The sequence below is a fragment of the Zonotrichia leucophrys genome, chromosome 1A, assembly GCF_028769735.1.
Source record: "Zonotrichia leucophrys gambelii isolate GWCS_2022_RI chromosome 1A, RI_Zleu_2.0, whole genome shotgun sequence".
Taxonomy (NCBI): domain Eukaryota; kingdom Metazoa; phylum Chordata; class Aves; order Passeriformes; family Passerellidae; genus Zonotrichia; species Zonotrichia leucophrys.
This window is the reverse complement of record NC_088170.1, coordinates 26,345,800-26,358,637: the sequence shown is the minus strand read 5'-3', so window position 1 is coordinate 26,358,637 and position 12,838 is coordinate 26,345,800. Positions and strand designations below refer to the sequence as shown.

At 43.6% G+C, this 12,838-nt stretch overlaps 1 long non-coding RNA gene across 2 annotated transcripts; it reads right to left on the bottom strand.

Annotated features, from left to right (window-relative positions):
• Positions 1-8,263: 8,263 nt before the first annotated feature.
• Positions 8,264-12,737, bottom strand: LOC135457077 (uncharacterized). 2 transcript variants are annotated; one of them, XR_010442654.1, is made up of 5 exons: positions 12,652-12,737; positions 10,010-10,162; positions 9,821-9,927; positions 9,581-9,683; positions 8,264-9,489 (listed from the first exon to the last, which is right to left on the bottom strand). It is a non-coding gene; the product is annotated as an uncharacterized LOC135457077 (long non-coding RNA). The 2 variants fall into 2 exon arrangements; XR_010442653.1 differs by having other exon boundaries at positions 8,264-9,683.
• Between the last annotated feature and the right edge of the window lie 101 nt (positions 12,738-12,838).

Below are 12,838 nucleotides of genomic sequence, written 5' to 3'. Positions count from 1 at the left end.
TGGTCCACGTCCCTGCACTTCATGGCATGCCATGGCTTTCAATGTCTTTTGCGTTAGTAAACATTTTTTCTTTTTTTTTTTTTTTTTTTTAAGTATCCATGCCATGTTCCTGATATCTTCCCCTGCAAGTTGTGTCTTCCTTCTTGACTTTTCCCCTGCTTTTGCAACACCTGTGAGGTTACTTTTGGCTTTGTTCAATAAACATCACTGACCACACCATAAAATATCTATCCAGCCAAAAAGGTAGCCCCTTAAATGTATACTTTTAGTAAGTAATAGTCAGGAAAAAAATTATGAAACTGAAAACTCCAGAAGCCATGCTAAAGGAGAAAAATGAACCTTTTAGTAATGTTTGTATTAGTGACTTGTATCAACGATCCTGAAGCAAATCTCAGCGGCGAATTCTAATGCATGCTGCAGAGAATTTGGAAAGATCAATATTTTGACACCTTTCTTTTGGCCGAACTCAAATTAAGACCCAAATCCTATGCATTACAAAATGTTCCCATACCCTATGGGGTTCTCCTGTTTGCCCCTGCTCCCAGTAATTCAAAGCTCCCTTTATGGCAGATGTTTGCGCAGATCTATTTAAAATAAAAGAAGCATGGGCTCCAGTTTCCTCTTGGGTATCATTCTAGGCCTGGGGAAATTCAAGTCAGGTAGAAATCTTTTCTTCTGCTGACAGGAGAAATCCCAGTTCCACAAAACAAAGCTGCACAAAAGTCCCCAAACATAGGACAGCTGCACCAGATCTGGCAGGTAACCAGAATGCACAAACTGAGCTCTGTCTCTAATGATGAAGTTCAAGGAAATGGCCTTAATTGGTCCCTTTGAAAGCGCCAAAGAATTGAGCAAATCCGATGAGCCAACGATGACCATGGAAACAAGCCACTGCAGCCACTCAGCCAAAAACAAGCAAAGTGATGAGTTGGCCAAAACACTGAATCAAAAAGTAGCTGAATCTTCTTGTACCCACAATGCCTTTCTGTGTTAAAATCCATTCTAGCTATAAGCCAAGAGACCTGCCTTCCTGTAAAACCCCTCACCCCCCTTTTTGCCCTTCAAATTGTTGTTTAAATCACATTCTTTACTTGTAATTTTACAGCTCCCTCCCTCACTGTAAGACATCAAATCCTGATGCTCTTGCTCTGTATATACCTCACCTCATACGGACAAACCATCTGATGTTAACAGCCTGTTTGAGCAAATAGCAGCATGAGGGCTTCAGGGTGTGGCCAGCAACAGCACAGTGGTACCTCCTAGCCCTGGTCAGTGTTGCTCACCAGCCTGCTGATGGGGATCAGATGAGTGCTGCTGTCTTTGGGTGGCTTCCCTTCTTTGCATCCAGCACTCCCTGGCCTGTCACTCCACATGAACTACAAACAAACCAAAGGACAGCTCTGAGATTTCAAAGCCTTGATTCCAGAATCAGGGGATTATATACAAGAATGTTGGGGCATGTCCTTCCTCTCAGGCCCCCCAAAAGGTGTGGATAGAGCCAGAAGCCCAGGTCTCAGGAAAACAGGGATGTTGGGGTACTGCATACACCTGTGACACAGAACTCCACATCAGCTTCTTCAGCTGTGTTTCAGAACATCCAGATGCCTAAGCCTCAAGTAACCACTAAAAGACTACAAAGTACAGCCCTATGTTTTAAGCAACACTGCAAGTTGACATTTAGCCAACTAAATTGTACAGACTGTGCGCATGTTGGATAAAAATTAACCAAGTGTTGAAACATATTTTCATCCCTCTAAAAATCATTTAAGCTTTTGTTATCAGAGCACCTGCAGCACAGGGCATCAGTGACACCCACCTGCTGCTTTCATGAGGGCTGGAGTGAGATTCACAGGCTGCTGGAGTGACATTTCCAAGTAAATACTGTCAAATAAATATTTCCAATATAGGTCTCTGCGTTCAGGCTCTTCAAACACATGCTAATGCAAGACAGAATTGTACCAAGCAGGGCTCCCTTGGTACTTGAGGTAAACTTTTGAGTTTACATTTGCTGAATTGAGCCTTTTGCAGTGTAAGTTTGGACTCATGATGAATGAGGAGCTGTCTCCAGGAAAACTGGATTCCTGGAGATATTTCCCTTGATTGACATTTTAATATGTGCCCTGAGAAAATATGGAAGTACTTCAGTTCAAAGGCTGAGGAGTGAAAGATATTTTACGAGCCTCAAATGAAAAAAATGTTTCAAGTCTACCACCTCTGTTGAACTCTCTAGAAAACATGCCATGGCAGGAGAGTACAGAAAGAGCACAGTGCCATTTCTGTGCTATACATCCAAAGGGGTGGTCATGTCTTGACTCAGAATCAAAGCCTGAAACCCTCACTCAGCTCCAAGACCTGGGCTGTAGCATGGCAGCACCAGCTCCCACCAACTACAATGCCTGAGCAGGGACATGAAATCAGGTCCTGTGGGTCACAGCTCTGCTCTGCAAAGCAACTACAGGGAGCCTACTTAAGATTCATTCAAGCTGATGGGGACTTAAGGATGTCCTGAAGTGGGCATTTTATCAGGGAGCATACTTATTGACCGAACAATGCCCCAGCCAAACAAAAGGCATTGTTGGCAACTTGTGCAATAAAAATAGCATAAGTACAGAGCCCAAATCTAGAAAATTGCTCTGGATTGTAAATCAGTGGAGCCCACCGACCTCCTGAGCTTCACAAAAGTCTGTCTTGATTGTCTAACACTGTGAAAGCCTCAGCTAGGATCAAGCCCCCCTAGCTGGGAGCAGTGCAGATGCTCAGACCCCTGTGGATGCTCTTACAGGATGCAGTCCCTGAGTGATGCACTAAAGCAGGCCTAGGCATGAGGAAGAGCAGGGTGGATAAGCCTTTATTCCAACAGCATGGACCCCTTCTGGACCCACAAGTGACATTCCACTCCCACAGGTCAGCTTGGAGCCCGGCAAGGGGACAGCTGGCATTCCTTCTGCCTGGAAAGGGACCTAAGTCCAGGTTTCCCAGACTCTTGTTAATTGCTCTAATTGCAAGGTTGTTGCACACAGCCTCACCACAAGCTGCCTTCAGGGAAGCTGGCAATGGTATTTCTGCAGGAACAATCCTGCCTGTGTACTGAGCACAGCAATGGCTGCGGGGCAGGGGCATTTTGCTTGGGATCCCAGCTGGTCTCTGGCATCCTCCACACCCCGAGGTAACATCTGTGCCGGGGCTGGGCAGCTCTGGGTTTCTGTAAACATGCAGGTCGAGCCATCTTGAAATCAGGAACTGAGGAAGTTTTGCTATCAAGCAAAAATCCCCACACTTTTACTGCCCAAGTCCTCTACCAGATTTGACTCCGAGTTGTACACAATGAGGTAACAATTTTAAGTGGAAAAAAAATATGATTCAGCTTCTCCAGGTACTATTGTATAGTATGAAAATCATATCTGACATCTAGTGAATGTCAGCAACAGTGACAGCTGCTGGTTTTAGACAAATGCTGGAGTGCTGACACTGCAATGTACAAGCACAGTATTGTACATTATCTGCTCGTGTCCCCCCCACCCACCTGAAATTGAGCCTTCTGGGAAGACATCCAAGAAAGGAGAACACCTAATACTCAGCCTCTTGTCTCCTTTGACAAAACTCCATAGACCGGAGTAGATTTAAGAGGAACAGAAAACCTTAGAAAAACAAAGAAAACCATTTTTACGAGCTGCACTGAGTGCCAGAAGGCTAAACAAAGACTTTATCTACTCCCAAAATAACAGATTGGTCTAGTGCCATGAGTAGTCTAGCAGTTCTAGAAAGCACATTACTTAATGCCAACAATAACAGACACCTTCGGTCAAATATGACCCCTTTAGAGAAATTTACCATATATGACTAATTCAGACAGCCAGTAGTAAATCAAAAGCCTGTTCCTCATCTCTATGTGAAATTATTTATAGCACAGTGAAATTCTAACATTAGAGTATATTGCATGATATATTCATATATTAGTGGTATATTGCACAATAATTTTATTTCATCTATATTTATTTTTTCCAACATTTCTTCCCTGAAGTACAGTTGAACTATGGAAAAAAGACTCTAACTATAAAATACTATATAAATTCAACGGCAAGCTTGCTATTAAGACAAACTAAAATAACACTGAAACTTCACATAAGTTATTTGAAAAGGTCAGGGCAATAGATGTGAGATGATGTAAACCATGTTGTCCTCCCAGTCCATGTGAAAATAATGTTTGTATATAGGTATGTATACATGTGCACACGAGTTTGTGCATGTGTGTGCATTCCACACCAACTTGAGGGCTGCTCTAAGGCAAGGAGGAGTAAAATAGGTCAGATTAAGGCTTTGGAGTGAAGGTGGCAAAAAAGACTGCCAGGCATAGGGGAAAATAAAGGATTAAGCAACATGTTATGTCCTGCATTTTCCATACAGTGAGAGCAGGAGAAGCAAAAAGGCGATGCAAGCAAAATGAGTATCAGGAAATGCTTGTGTAAGTTGGAGAACAGCCCCTAGAAACTACTTCCATACACATTACTAAGGTGATCAGCACAGAAAACACAACGATTACATTCACACAGATTTGAATATCTTGTGGAGTTACAGTAGCTAAATAAACAACTCCAAGAATTACCAGCTTCCCTCATTTAAGAAGGACTTTGTCTTGTTGTACAAGTCCAAAGCAACAAGAGCAGTGTCCTAATGGCAGGCAAGATGTCAATGGCAGGACCAGGCAGCCCATTGTTGCCTCATTTATACAAACTCATTTCAAACAAGGCCCCAGTGATGTGCTGACCCCCACAAACATCCACGGGCAAGTGCAGGGCCTCCATCCTCAACGGTGAAAGCCTCACTGAGCTGGCACAGGCTTGAGCGCATACAGTCAGATGTACAATGAACAAAACATGGGCAAACAGGCCAAAAAATGTCTGGCTGAGCGCCATGCCAGCTGGGCTGTGAAACAGTGGGCTGGAAGCAAGGAAACAAACTGATAGAAATCTCCAACACCTCCAAGCCTCCAAGGTGTCCAGGTGCTCTACAGTAAATCTGCATGATCAAAAAATGACTTAGTATCTAACAAGCTTGCCTGCCATCTCTCCAAACAAGAGCTGTATTCCTGAAGCACACTAGCTCCTAGGGAACATTTTCCTGAAATAGCAAACTGGTAAGAGCAAGCCAGGTGGGCTGAGGAGGGAACAGGCACATGAGGGGCCTTCTGCTGTGTGCCCTAAATTTGGGAAGCCCTCTGCACAAGCAAAACAGCTGATGGAAACTACCAGCATTGATTACCCCAAATTATTGGTGAGAGTCCCATGAAATGGTTGAATGCTCATCTCTCAGCTGATTTCCATACTGGTTTTGCCACCAGACTCCAGATTCACCACAGGCAATGGAATTGCCCCATTTCCTCCTCTTAAGACCATTGAAAGTATCACCAAACAGTAATAATTCTGCTAACCTACAAAGCAGTTCTATTTTACCTTACATCTTCTGCAAAAATAAAAATCCTCTTCTGTTTGGCATAAAATGGCTGCTTTTTAGGAGAGCTAATTACTTTTGATTTCTGTTAACCCTCTTGCTGGAAACATAATGCCTAATTGAAAACAGTATCTGGTTGCCTGACAACAATTACATGTAAACAAATCAAAACAAATTTTAGCTGTGACTTTCAGGCCCACGTAATTACACTTAGAACATTAAAATCCAGGTTTGGAAGGATGCATACAATGCCAAGGGGCCTTTACAAGGCCTGATTCACACCAAATTACCATGGGCTGGAAAAAAAGTATTTTATTTCTTTTGTAAAGCAAACACAACGGTTTGGTTTTGGATTGAAAAATTCACAAGCTTTTAATGCTGCAATACCTGCTGAAATTGTTCAGTGTTAGTTGCATTTTTGCTCCACTGCTGTTTCTGCAGGGTTTGGCCTGAGTTGCGCTGAGGATTTGCTGTTGGACAAAGAGAGTTTGCGGCTCACTGCAGAAACAAGACTGAGACCACATCTGGTGGAGGAGAGACAGACAGCAGGCTGCTTGCTCAATGACCAGAGCCATAAGAGTATTGCCTAACATTAAATCTTCAGACTAGACTGTTGACCTTTAATTAGTGACCTTTAATTACAGTTGCAACCAGCTGAGAGAGGGATATGGCTCTCTAAACCTTACTGCCCCTGCTCAGTTATCACAGTTAGCTGCTATCCTCACTCAACAGGGATAAGATGGCCAAGGCAAAGGAGCGAAAAACCACCCAAAACTTATGAAATCCATGGGCTTCTTTTAGCTGCCATGGTGGGGGGATGGTGGGGAGGGCTGGAACTAGGCAAACTTTTAAGTTCCTTTCCAATCCAAACCTATCCAATCCAAACCATTCTATCGTTCAATAATTAGTAGGTTCTTGATTTCCCCTCAGCCTTGGCTAGACAAGGGGATCACCTACTCTTAGGAGGGTTTTGCAGCCCAGCAACAGCCAGCAGCCAGAGCTGCTCAAGCATGACCTACACCAGCCCCTGGGAGAGAGAAATGCCAAAAACCCTCTGCTGTTCCTCCCACTCTGAACCATGTCACTGAGGCTGTTATGTGCACACAAAGCATAGTATTAAACTGCAGGGTACAGCATGTAACTTACGGGTTTTCAATTGAGAGCAGAAATGTTTGGGTGATTTACATTGGACTGGTGGGTGTGTACTTGTGCTGAGCAAATGATAGAGAATAAATAATAATGTGTATAGCCTATGATCGAAAAACTGCAGGCATCTGTATCACAGAATCATAGATTAACTTCAGTTGGAATGGACCTTTAAAGGCCATCTAGTCCAGCACTCCCTGCAACGAGTAGTGACACCTTTTACGAGACCAGGTTGCTCAAAAAAAGCCCCAGCCAACATGACCTTGAACACTTCCAGGAACAGGGCACCCACAATTTCTCTTGCAAGCTGTTGCCGTGCCTCACCAGCCCCACAGGAAAGAATCTCTTCCTAATACTTAAACTAAACCTACCCTCTTTCAGTTTGAAGCCATTCCCCTTGCCCTGTCACTACATGCTCTTGTAAAAAGTCCCTCTCCAGCTCTCTTGTCAGCCCCCTTCAGGCACTGGAAAGTGCTCTAAGGTGCCCCTGGGATCTTCTCTAGGCTGAACAGCCACAACTGTCTCAGCCTGCCTTCATACAAGAAGTGTTCCAGACCCCTGATCATTGTTCTGGCTTTCTCTGGACCCATTCCAACAGGTCCACATCTGTATCCAGATAGATAGACAGATAAGGCTATATACATTTTTGACTTAAAATTCAGTCTCTGATGAAATATGCAAATTATTTTCAGTTAAGAGAACAGGCCTTTCAGTAGTAGGAAAAGATCGCCCTTAAATCCTTAAATTCCAATTAATGTGTTGTTTATTAAAGCTTTTGAACATCTGGCCTGCTGCAGGAAAAAATCTTAGGACAAAAAAATAAAATCAAAGATAAATCTAACTGCAGAAGCAGTAACATAACTTGCAAGGAATACAGAAAATACATGTATTCCTGCATCTCATAACCAGTTTGGAGGTAATCAACTTCTGCATTTTAAAGTATTTTTTAACCTATTACTAAAACCTCTCTCATGCTGATGACTGTTTCCCTAGGTCAGACTCCACTCTCAAACAGCATTAAATGCTGGTTCTTTGTCCTCTTCCAGAATGTTTCCCACTAGGATCTTGCATATTATCTTCCTACTTATCTCTGTTCCAGTTTCCCTTAGTACCACTCATCTTGTTTCCCCTATTTATGCATTTACCCTGTTTACTCTCTTTGCTTCCCATGCTCACTCCGAGCTTGACACTTTCTCTTCTGCCTGCCAGTGTCCCCACTTATGCCTAAAAAACAACCTCCAGAACATTCATTTTTTTAAAACCTTTTTAAATCCTTGCCCTTTAGATAATAAATTTCAACCACCTCCCCTTCAATCTCTGTTAGTACATCTCCTCTTGGGGTTGGGTTAAGTAGGCTGTCTTCCCAACATCCCTACAATCTTTTATGATATGTCTTTTAATTAAGTGTATGGAAGAACATAGACTTCGAGGAAGACCAAAAATTACTCTGTGGTAGACAATAGCAATTCCCTTATTTTTAAAGTTTGTGCAGATAGCTATCTCATCTGTGCTAGAAAAGAAAATTGTTTACTGTGGCCTAAAATCTAGGAAGATAAACTGACTTCAAACACAAAGCAGAATCAATACGAAACACAACAGCCTCATTTCATTCCCTTGCCTAATGAAGTGTAAAAAACAAACTGACAGCACAACAAAGAGAAAAGAATAATTGATTTCAAAATGTATTCCAAAGGTGGCATTTGTAATCCAATTAAGGAAAATATTGGAAATTGTTTGGGCTTTTTCCTGACCATGGAATTTCACTGTTGTTGATGCTGGATCTTCTTTCCAAGTGATAAAATTCCAATAGGAATCCATTCAGCTCTTTCATTGCTTTTTTATGCCCACATTTCTCAGCAAAAGAGATCTGTACTTTACAGGCACTGGTCTACCATAGCAGGAGGATGTGTGGCTGTCGCAGACCACGCATTATGTGACAGTGGTTGTCATAGTTTGAACGCAGCATTAACAATAATGAGTGAGCCAAGCACTGAAAGCTGACCATCGGCGCCGTGCAGACGAGGTTCTGACACCCCCAGCCTCCGAGAGCTTCTGTGTTTGTGCCAAGAAAAGAGGGATCGCTGCCAAGGCTGCGTGATGTGCAAGAGCTGGCCAAAGTGCTCTTCCCAAGCACAGTTGTTTTCACTCGCTGTGTGTGGAAGGGGCTGTAAATTGCTCTCCCAAGAAACCACAGAGGAACAGAGTGCCTCGCAGTGATTTGTTCCTGATGATGCAGCATTGCCACTAGGTGGGATTTTTGCACAGTCGGTTTTAACTGGGGATTGCTGAGCACTCTGATTCATGCTGTGGCCAATAAGAGGGGTAAATAACGGGCCGGAATGGGAGTAGGAATGAGCATTGGGGCCAAGGGACACGGGGAGTTCCAGTGTCAGTGCTGGGTGATGGATATAACTGCTGGTGGGGGAAAGCAGCATCCCAAATGAGCAGTTTCTGCAGGGCAGCTCGCATCGGGTGCTCACCGTGCACTGCAATGGCTTTTACATTCATACAATCACAAACACATCTCCAAGCACTTAGCCTCTCCCTGCTGAATCCTTTGCAAATCAGCATTTCTATGGTGCTATTATTGCCTGTTTTTACTGGTTCAAATATTATTTAGTGATAGAGGTAATTAAAATTTTCCAGCCAGTGATGATAACTAAATTAATTAATAACCAGATTAGCTGATTGATTGAACTGACAAAGTATTCCTTCCTCCTCAGATGGCACTGAAGTGAGTGGTTCAGCTCCAAAATGCAGATGTGAGGTATTACTGTTGTGTCATGCAGTCACAATAATTTGGAGGGAGGGGGTGTCTTTCCATTCCAGAAAGTTATCCATCTTCCTTGGCAGATCTTTTAAACCAAGACAGCCACACAGCTGCTGCCATGGGCCCTGCACACCAGGGATATGTCAGAGACAGAAATGTGTCCATCAAGAGCTTAATGGAAGCTCACTTTCATGGCAGGAGCTAATGCAGCCTCACCTGTAGCTGGTATCCACTGGAGAAAGTCATCACCCAAATGCAGCGCTGCTGCTGGTTCACCACAGAGGTTCAGACTCACAGCTGCTAGGCACCAAACCAGGAGCTGTGCAGGTTGGGAATAGCTCTCAGGCACAGGTCTCCCTTGGCAAGCTGCCTGCAGCCAGAACACCCTTGCTGTTTTAGAGCGAGCCTGCTTCAGGTGCTCCGTTTTCAGGCAAAGGGATCAGAGGGGGGCTGTACCTTATGGCTGCCTCTTGCTGCTGCAGACACACCCAGCCTTAGAAGGACCACTAAGGTGGTGAGCAGTGCCACTGAGGCACTCTTAGAGTCCTGCTCCCCTTCAGTGGCTGTTAATGAAGCACAATGATATTTATGGGGAGTCCTGTCTTTCTCCTCCAGGAGGTTCAATGTGAGACAAGGTTTACCTACCCTTTACTTTTCTACTGCTGGAGAAAGGCAGGCTTCACAGCATGGTCATACACTCCCAAATGACACGTGCTTGTCACTGGCATTACAGTCAGTAAAAAAGGAGTCTGATGCTCATGTTTTGTTCAGATTAGAACAAAAGCCCACCAAGCCCCTCTGCAAAGAGTCAGAGCAATTAAAGCACTCCTGGCTGCACAGAGACACACTAGAAACTATCAGCCCCACCACACAATAGCTTACTCTCCTGCAAGGGGATAGCTTTTCTGCCAAATTTTCCCTTTCCTTTCTCTACATCTGATGTTCCCAGCCTGGGAAAGGTAAAGCATCATTGCATCTTAGTGTGTTGTGCTGCCAGGGGCAGGGACAGCTTTAGCAGCAATGGTTGGAACAAGCATCAGCACGTTGCTGGGTTTACTGCTGACCACCCCCTAGCTGTTTCTGTGGAGAATGAAATGCTTTTCCTTTGATGTAAGGACACTGGAAAATTCACGTAATGGCAACACAATGCAAGCTGGAAACTGTCCGCCCTCTTCTTTCTCACAATGCTCAGCAGGGCTCTGGCACAAGACTGCCAGAGGCTCCGAGGAAGGTTGCTCACAGGTGATGAAACTCCCTGGCACAACAGGCTTTGAGCTTCCTGCTCTTATCAGGACAAGAAGCTGCATGCAGAGGTGCTGGTATGGTGCAAAAGGGTTTAGAGTCCTAAGAGTTACCAGGAAAGGGGACAATGCAGGGGGAAAAAAGATCACATGAACTCTTTTTTTAAGCCCAACCAGCACTTTTTGACATTATGTATTTGGAGAAACTGCTATCTGCTATCCAGGTAGCTCCCTCAGCAGCCTGATGGAGCTGGGAAGCTTTCTGAAAACAGCAGAGTCAGAGAGTTTCACCTGGCTATCCCCTCTTTGCCTAATATCTAGTATTAAATACACTTCCCTGCCCTCCTCAAAATCAGTAACAGTATTATTGGAACAAGCTGTGTGGGTCCTCAAATTCTGTCCTCTGCTAATGATATCCTGTCAGTCAGCAACAGAACTTGTACATGGTTGAGATTACTGAAGCTCTTGCCTGCAGGTTTTTCCAGAGGACAGCACAAGGGATAATCTGGCCTTGTGAGCATACAGTGAAAAAAAAAAATTGAGCTTTATTGAAGAAATCAATACTTTCAGCCTAGATTATGCCTCCTGCCAGGGAGGTGACATCATTACTAGTCCAGGTAGTCATATTCTGCTGAGCTGGCATCTAAAATAGAGCTCATGTTTCCCCAGACTTTTCAGAAACCTCTGTTCAAACCCTTAGAACTTCAATGTTTTGCTGGGTTTTTACAGTGCTGTGATCTGATAATTTCATCACTGGCAGCCTACACCGTGCTTTACCTCACTAAATGTATTTAGGATTAGATGCAAACCATGTGTTCCATTTAGATAAGTCCCACATCAGCCTGAAGTGTTGCAGGCAAGACCCTCAGAATGAATGATCCATCTCCCTGGGGGCCCAGGAACACACTGGGTCCCAAAATCTTCACTGAACTGGAGAGGAATCTGAGAGCCTCTGAGTCAAACCCGCTGCTCAATCTCCTTAAAATCCTGCCAACACTCACTTGTAACAGTAGGCAGCTCTGAAACTGCCTCCATTTCTGCCTGGAGCCTCTATAGCAAAATAAATAAATATATAACCAATAATAAAGAAATCAATAAACTTAGAAAGCACAGTCTTCTCATACTGAGAATGTTTTCCATATCTGTTGGTCTTGAAGACACAATTAAAAACCAAAAATCACAGATCCGATAAACACTAGAATCGCCTGTTGTACTTTCATAAATTTGTGCAAACTTCACAAATATATCATTATCATATTTATAGTAGAATAAATGTATAACACTGCTGAAATGCATGGATGCTTAGACAAGGAAATTAGCTAAACACATAGTTCCCTCTGTGATAGGACAAGTCTGGGTAATGCTAGGCACAAATTAATTTTTCACTTGCTGATATTGCACTTGAAGGTCCCTTTTACTAGGGGCAAGTTTGGAGGATGGCCAGTGAGAAATTAACCAAGGAACCATGGGAAGCACTGACCAGTGTCTGACCTCCCAGGCTGGTAAACAATAAACTCTATGCTAGCTTCAAAATAGCTTTCCTAATAGGCAAAATAGCTAAAATCAGGCTCTTATGAGAATATACTTAAGATTTTCAGTCACTAGTAACAGCATTTGGATAAAACTAGTTCTGAAAAAAAAAACAGTGTCAGAAAATGGATATACCCTCTGCAAAGTAAAATCTAGACTAACGAGAATAAACTTTCAGAAAACGATAGCAAAGGTTACCAGCAAAGCAGAGGGACTCTGCCATAAGCAGCCATGGGTCCATGCTCACCAGATCAAACGAGGATAAGATAATCCCAGGTGAGTGGAAGGTACTTAGCAGGTGCAAAAGCCCTGAGTAATGTGTGCCAAGTCTTTTGAGAAGTAACTAGGTCAAACAAGCTGATGATTTACTCAGCTTTTCAAAACATGGAAAACAGCCCTCACATAAAATTATGGCATGGCTAAAACCTTGAGAAATTTGTTCTGAGGTGACAGACATGTTTCAGGTGAATTTTACATGTGAAAGGATGCTGTCATCCTATTGTGAAAGTCCCATACCTTCTTGGTGAGTTCTCATAGGCAGCTCCTCACAGCACTGACTCCTTCGTCACTGCAAACAAACTCCAACTCACACCTCTCCCAGCTAACCCACTCTTTTGTACACGCTTCTTATTGGACAGAGATGTGGCCTATTAAGGGCAGGCCTGTTCCTAATCTTTGCTGATTAGCACAGCTGCAACTCCTC